The sequence below is a fragment of the Abramis brama genome (genome assembly GCF_963993115.1).
Source record: "Abramis brama genome assembly, chromosome: 3".
Classification (NCBI taxonomy): domain Eukaryota; kingdom Metazoa; phylum Chordata; class Actinopteri; order Cypriniformes; family Leuciscidae; genus Abramis; species Abramis brama.
Genome location: NC_139965.1, coordinates 49,396,338 through 49,404,775, shown reverse-complemented (window position 1 = coordinate 49,404,775; position 8,438 = coordinate 49,396,338). Strand labels below are relative to the sequence as shown.

The 8,438-nt window shown below is 35.1% G+C and overlaps 1 long non-coding RNA gene across 1 annotated transcript; it reads left to right on the top strand.

Annotated features, from left to right (window-relative positions):
- The first annotated feature begins 4,204 nt into the window (after nucleotides 1-4,204).
- On the top strand, nucleotides 4,205-8,141 carry LOC311078711. The gene is made up of 5 exons (XR_014605247.1): nucleotides 4,205-4,378; nucleotides 4,822-4,902; nucleotides 5,061-5,159; nucleotides 5,266-5,426; nucleotides 6,513-8,141. It is a non-coding gene; the product is annotated as an uncharacterized lncRNA (long non-coding RNA).
- Nucleotides 8,142-8,438: the final 297 nt, after the last annotated feature.

Sequence of the window (8,438 nt, the reverse complement as noted above, 5' to 3'; positions counted from 1 at the left end):
ATGTATACTATTGGATGTTCAAAATACATATATGAAATACACGTGCACACTAATATGAAATCCATACCAATACATATTATGTTAGTCATGAATGCATATACACTTGTGAATAACTTGCATATACATATAAACTTGACGCACGCATACACCTATAAATACTTGCATATACATATAAACTTCCATGCATATACACCTATAACACTCGCACATACATATAAACTTCCATGCATATACACCTATAAACACTCGCACATACATACAGACTTCCATGCATATACACCTATAAACACTCGCACATACATATAAACTTCCATGCATATACACCTATAAACACTCGCACATACATATAAACTTCCATGCATATACACCTATAAACACTCGCACATACATATAAACTTCCATGCATATACACCTATAAACACTCGCACATACATATAACTCGATGCGCGCATACACATCCATAAAACACTCGCACATAAATAAAACGTGGATGCATGCTTTGTGTATATATGTATATGCGAGTGATTTCATATGTGGATGTGCGTGAACTTTTCAGTGTAAAAGGAAGTCATTTCAGCGTAACCGGAAGGCATTTCAGTGTAAAAGGAAGGCATTTCAGTGTAACCGGAAGGCATTTCAGTGTAAAAGGAAGGCATTTCAGTGTAACCGGAAGGCATTTCAGTGTAAAAGTCATTTGTGTCATTTTGATAGTTTGTTTTCCAATTTGAAATTAAATAAGCATAAACGATAAAACGGCCCCTTTATTCGTTTTTTCGTAAAAAAAAAAAAAAAAAAAAAACGAAAAAACGAGATTTCGGCTTGATTTTTCGTTTTTTTAGTTCATAGGCAAAAAACGAATAAATGACTTCAAAATTCGTTTTCCACATGTGGGCGGCCTGACACGCCCCCTTTCACCAATTGGTCAAGCAAGTCTGAGCATGTGACGTCATCAGTTGTCGCTCGGGTCTGTTCAACAAAATAATAGTCCTCTACTATCAAATCAAATCAAATCAAGTATATTTGTATAGCGCTTTTCACAATACAGATTGTATCAAAGCAGCTTCACAGTATTAAAATAAAATAATACAACAAAGTTTGTTTCTAGTGGAATTTATTGATTGATAGAATAAAATTAAATATCCCCAAAATATCCCCAACTGAGCAAGCCAAAGGCAACAGTGGCAAGGAACCGAAAAAACTCCATCAAGCGGCCTAATGGTGTCCTAAAACTCCATCAGGTGACCTAATGGAGAAAAAAAAAACCTTGGGAGAACCCAGGCTCAGTCAGGGGCCAATTCTCCTCTGGCATTTATGAACTAGAGGCCGGATTGTAGTTTGAAACTGTGAGATTAACAATATTATATGAATGCCTGGCTGAAAAGATGCGTCTTTAATCTAGTTTTAAACTGGGAGAGTGAGTCCGAGCAACGAACAGTATCAGGAAGGCTATTCCAGAGTTTTGGAGCCAAATGTGAAAATGCTCTCCCTCCTTTGGTTGATCTGGATATCCTAGGTATGACCAAAAGCCTTGAATTTATTGATCTTAAAGAGCACGATGGATTATAGGGTGATAGAAGATCCGTTAAATAGACTGGAGCTAAGCCGTTTAGGGCTTTATAAGTCAGTAGCAATACCTTATAATTAATACGGAACTTTATAGGTAGCCAATGTAGTGATGATAAAATCGGTGTTATATGATCATATTTTCTTGATCTAGTAAGAACTCTAGCGGCTGCATTTTGGACTAACTGTAGCTTGTTTATTGAGGATGCAGGACAACCGGCTAATAAAGCATTACAGTAATCTAGTCTCGAGGTCATGAATGCATGAACTAACTTTTCTGCATCAGAAACTGATAGCATATTACGTAGCTTAGCAATGTTTCTAAGGTGGAAAAAGGCTGTTTTTGTAACATACGAAATATGATTTTCAAAAGACAGGTTACAATCGAGTATAACACCCAGGTCTTTTACTGTAGAGGATAAAGTAACAGGACATCCTACGATGTCAAAGTTGTATTGTGAGAGGTTCTGTGGGCGGTTTTTTGAACCGATAAGTATTACCTCTGTCTTGTCTGGATTTAATAAAAGAAAATTACGCGTCATCCAATCTTTTATATCTTTAACACACTCTGTCAATTTGGATAATTTAGCGTTTTCATCCGGCCGTGATGAAATATATATTTGAGTGTCATCAGCATAACAATGGAAACTAATTCCATGTTTCCTTATAATATTTCCAAGTGGCATCATATATATTGAGAATAACAGAGGGCCCAACACAGATCCCTGCGGCACTCCATAGTTTACTGGAGTTATAATCGATTTTTCTCCATTTAAATAGACAAAATGGTAGCGGTCTGATAAGTATGGCTACAGATAAGTACTATGGCTACAGATTCTTAAACTGTACAGGTCCTATTAGGCTTTCTTCTGTGCAACTTTACGCGTTTCACAGAAATCTTTACATCAGAAATATTAATTATTAGTCTGCCACCAGCCTGTTTTATTTAGCTGTGCGAAGTTAAATCTGTGTGGTGAAGCTGCGCTTGACAGCGCCGAGCGGGAGAAGCTCACTGACCAATGTTCAGTCAGCAGTCAGAACTTTTCTTTTAGACGCTCCGTTTTGACACGGGATGGTGATTGCAAATACTGTAATGCCAATCGGATGAGGGTGGGTACCGATGATGGTGAAATACATTTTACTGAAACTGTAATCATATCCGCAACCCGCGAGAATGAGACAGATGATTGACAGGACGATAGCGAAGGCAATTAAAGGTGCTAGATAACTTCTGTTAACAAAAAAATCTCTAAAAAAAGTGTTTAATATAAGTGACTTTGTCTTTGTTTTATTGTTTTTGTTGTTTTAATCAAATAATTGTGAACCACAAACTGAGCCTTCGTTTTAAAGGGCAATTTCCAAATATATTTTATTTATTTGTTATAATATGGGTATTTTATAATACAGCATAAATAAAAACAAACACACGTAATATGTATGCCTATAGGCTAAACACCACAGTTTTTTGGTTTTGTTTGTGTGAACTTTTATCCCCAACCATATTTCTTCATGGGCTCCACTCCAGGGGTCACATCAGCACCCCTATACTTCCCATGGTACTAACTGTAATTAACAGTATGCTGACCCAGTTTATATGTAAAATCTTTGGTATATGTAATCTATATGTAGGCTAATATCTAAAAACACTTTACAGTGTGATGGAAATAAACTTTTCTTAAAGCGTGTTGTATATCACCACAGATTTATTGGCACCCTTCTATCTGTGTTGTATACTGTAATAGACAATTGTCCTGCAAAATGATGAGGTTTTTTGTAAGAAAAACATTGCGAGCAAATGTCGAATTCTTGTTTGAAATATAAATCAACAACGTAAGAGGCTTAGGCTTTTTTTTCTTTTTTTTTAAAAAAACGAAAAAACGAATAAAGGGGCTGTTTTCTCGTTTATGCTTATTTCATTTCAAATTGGAAAACAAACTATCAAAAAGGCAGGTTAATTCCGTGTACGCACAAATTACTTCCTTTTACACTGAAAAGTTCACGCACATCCACATATGAAATCACTCGCATATACATATATACACAAAGCATGCATCCACGTTTTATGGATGTGTATGCGCGCATCGAGTTTATATGTATGTGCGAGTGTTTATAGGTGTATATGCATGGAAGTTTATATATAAGCATTTTAGTTGTTTCAATGTAATTTTGTAAGTTGATACAACTTGTGGTTTCTGAATTTGTTAATTCAACTTAACATGTTAAGTTTTCACTGTCTCAACTAGTCTGCAAGTTGACATAACTAGAGTATTTGCCGCCTCAACTTAAAAACATATGCTGAACCAGTAAGGTTAGTTCTCATTTTTTATCGCGAGATGAGATCACGTGAAGCGCGAAACAAACAGGTCTCTCGCCTTGACTCCTTTATCGGCCATTGCTGGAGAGTTTATCGGCAGATGATTTAATTATTCCACTATCATCAAATATGGTAAGTAAATATTCGTTAATATGATGTAATAACTTGTAAAATGACATATGAAGTAATCATCCATGTATTGTTCAATATCAACGTTTCTAGATCACATTGGACCGTTGCTAATCCAGTTTTACCAGTTTAACGTTACATAGGCTAATATATATATATATATATATATATATATATATATATATATATATATATATATATATTATGTGAGAGAGACTGATATATGGATGAATGCTAAAATAGCCTAGAGAGCGGGAAATGCATGTCGTGAAAAATAACGCATTTCTACCATGTTTGTTCACTCTCATGTTCAAGTTATTTGCGCCAAAATCAGCAAGTCTAATCACCATTCAGGCAAAGCAGCGTCGACGCGTGAGTACGACAACAACGAGCTGACAAATAATGTAACGTTAATTTAATGTAAAACTGTGTGAGTGGTGCGGCAGGATTATCAGAATCCTCCGGTGTTCGAGATGGACGCTCCATAACTGAAAAGTTGTTGTACAACTGTCTAGTTTTACTTATTAAATGTCGAACTTAAAAGACTGTGGTCAGTTATGTTTAGTTTATTGTGGGAGATTATGTAACTATAGCAACCGCTTAACCATCGCAGTGTTTTCCCCAGAACTAGTGAAATGCTTAGCAGCTAATACTGTCCTAATAAGGTCTTAATAGTAATGTCAATAAATATATATCCACAAATTTGGTGATAAACTATTATTGATCTAGTCTTGATCTTGATTGTGTATGTGTACTCGGTTTATTAAATGTTAGTTGACTTAATTGTTCTTTTCTTTTGCCCTTGACCAATAAAGTGGAGCAGCAAGTTCTGTTTATTCAAGACAACCAATGAACGCATTGTCAGAAGGCACTACAAGCTGAAGCACTGCCATCATGTAAGTAACTGTCTGCTTCCCTGCATCTATAAAGACTGTGTGTGTTCATTTAGAACTGAGTTTGCTCTAAAAAATACATTTGTCCAGGGACCATACACAATCTGTCCGGCTCTGTGCTGCAGCTTTTACGTTGAACTGTGATCTTTATGCTTTCTCAGAGACCTGTGGCATTACAGGCAGACAGGAGAGTTAAAAAAGGATCCTCCAGTATCTGATATGGAAAAAGAGGTGGCCGGTTCTTTTTTTGTGAGAGACAGGTAAAGTCCTACACTGCTGAAAATGGTGTTTAGATGAATATGTAGATATATTATTTTGCAGTGTTGTTTAACATGCTGCTGTTATGTTTGTGTCATTTAATATTAGTTTAGATCAGTGCAGAATTCAACATGCTAATTTCACTGGACCTGAGCAAGTCCTTTTATGAGGGTCTTGACTGGCATCTACCAAAACTGTTGTGTCTACCGTTCAAGCGCTTTGCTGACATTGCTGAAATGAGGACCATAATGGACAGCCTAGATAAAAATGTAAGTACATATATTTCTACTGTACTTTTTTCATAAACATTATGGGCACTTCCTTTCTTGCCATTTCTGTTGTCGTGCATATTTTTTATTAGTGCTGCAAAATATTGAAGAAAAAAGTAATATGTCATTTGTTAATGCGTATTTAAAATAAATTAAAATTAGTCACCTTCTAGTCAATCATTTTATAATGACATATTAAAGGTGGTATCAGCGATTTCAGGCCCAAACATAAATGATCACATTCATCTAATATTTCCTAACGATCCGCTAGCTGCCCGCCCCATAAGCATGCTGTCAAAAAAACGCGTCTCTCTAGGTAGCCTAGGCTCTGAGATCTGCACACAAAAACAGTTGGTATCAACATCACTCAAAACCAAAATAAATAGTGTTCCAACCAATCATCGGCAGGGGTGGGTGTTGTGAGGTTTTGCGCTCGTGCACGGCTGCCTATGACGGCTGCACGCGAAAACCTCACAACACCCGCCCCTGCCGATGATTGGTTGGAACACTATTTATTTTGGTTTTGAGTGATGTTGATACCAACTGTTTTTGTGTGCAGATCTCAGAGCCTAGGCTACCTAGAGAGACGCGTTTTTTTGACAGCATGCTTATGGGGCGGGCAGCTAGCGGATCGTTAGGAAATATTAGATGAATGTGATCATTTATGTTTGGGCCTGAAATCGCTGATACCACCTTTAAGTTTTATCTTTGATAATCAAAATTACATTTTGGAAGAAAAAAGTCCCCTGTGAAATCAATTTCTTTAGGCCTTAAAATATTGTAGCTTGATTGTAACATTTTATAATGCTTCATTTAGTGTACAGATGCAAAATGCCTCTGTTTATTCACAGTGTATAGTATTTGACCTAAGTCTCTCAGTTTAAAGGTTTTTTACTGGATAGTTCATTCAAAAATGAAAGTTCTCTCATCAATTACTTGCCCTCATATTGTTCCAAGCCTGTAAGACCTTTAATCTTCTTCGGAACACTAAATAAGACTTGGTGTACTCATGTTGTGTTTAAGCGGTTGAGCTTCAGTGTTGTATGTGTGAAAGCACATTTTGAAGTTTGTCATTTTTTAATACAGCACACAGATTTCAAAGAAGATATGATCGGGGCATGACTCTAGGAATCATCGCAGTGGTGGAAGATGTGATAGACCCAATTCCATGCAACTCTAGTGATGTGGCCCTTGTAATCGAGGAAGCAGTTGTTCTGCGAGGATTTGGTGACATACAAATGACATTGCTTTATGCTCTCAACATAAACTACCCCAGAAAACACCTCAGATACACTTTCGAGGTGATTCATGAACATTGGAGCTGATACCTGCAGTGCAAGAGTGCACTCTCTTAAAAATACATTGTTGAATTAAAGATGTTGTTGAGGTAAGGTATGTATTTCTACAAAGAGCCTGTGTTTTCATCTGTATTTTTTTGTTTACCCATGTTTTTACAAGTTCTCTGCATCAAGGGCCTGACATCATTTTCATTGTTTAACTTTGTTTAATTTTACTTGGCTAAAACATATATTAAGATTTCATGTGGTTTAAAGTTATTTCACAGTTAAAGAGGTATTATTAATGTGAAAAATCTTAAAGTGTTAGTTTAACCTAAATTAAAATTATTTTGTTAGATGTTAGATCTCATGTTGCTCCAAACCTAAAAGACCTTTGTTTATCTTTGAAACATAAATTAAGATATTTTTTTTAATGAAATCTTTGATCTTTCTGTCCCTCCTTTGACATCCTATTCAACTAATACTTTCAAGGTCCAGAAAAGACATCCTTAAAGTAATCCAAGTGACGTCAGTGGTTTATATATTTGTTTACATGCAGCAGTGTCAGCTTTCGCGTCGACACAAGAATCATGTGCTGCTATGTTCTTGTAAACATTTGATGGAGAAAACTATTTAATAAATAAAATGGAATGAAACACTGACAATGCTTCATAAAACCTAGGTTAAACCACTGGAGTCACTTGGATTACTTTAAGGATGTCTTTTCTGGACCTTGAAAGTGCTAGTTGCTTAGGCTGTCAAAGGAGGGACAGAAAGCTCACCGATTTTATTAAAAAGATCTTCATTTGTCTACCAACAATGGAAAGTATTAACAGGTATTAACAGGTGAGCAACTTTTTTTGTGTGAACTGAGACTTTAAGATTTTTCACATAAATATACCCCCTTGTGAAATAACTTTAAAACACATGAAATCTTAATATATGTTTTAGCCAAGTAAAATTTTAAAAAATTAAGCAATGAGAATGCATGTCAGGTCATCAATGCTGAAAACTTGTACAAACATGAAAAAAATCCCACATGAATACACTTTCTATGCATTTTTCAAATACATTTTTATCTTTAAACTTCATGCAATTGTGATATAATTGTATTCCTTTGAATATGTTAACAGTTTGTTCTTAACATTTATTGATTTGTAAGGAACAATAAAACCATTTGTATGGAAAAATCTGTTATTTATTTGGTTGAGTGTGCTATATTGCAAGTTGAGAAAATATGCTAAATTAAGTTCAATGAACATACACTTTAGTACAGATAACTTGAAAATGTAAGTTATCGTATTTCAACTAATATTTAGAAGTCCAGGTAACTTGAACATGTAAGTTATTGTATTTCAACTAATCTTTACAAGTCCAGGTAACTTGAAAATGTAAGTTATCGTATTTCAACTAATCTTTACAAGTCCAGGTAACTTGAAAATGTAAGTTATCATATTTCAACTAATCTTTACAAATCCAGGTAACTTGAAAATGTAAGTTATTGTATTTCAATGAATCTTTACAAGTCCAGGTAACTTGAAATAAGTTGTTGGCTCAACTATTTTAACTATGTCAACTAAACTTTTTAAGTTGAACATACTTAGTAGATTAAGTCAATAAAACTTAACTGAGTCAAAGCAAAAAAATAACTAAAAAATGTAAGTTGAGTGAACAAATTTTTTTTTACAGTGTATGTATGTGCGAGTGTTTATAGGTGTATATGCATGGAAGTTTA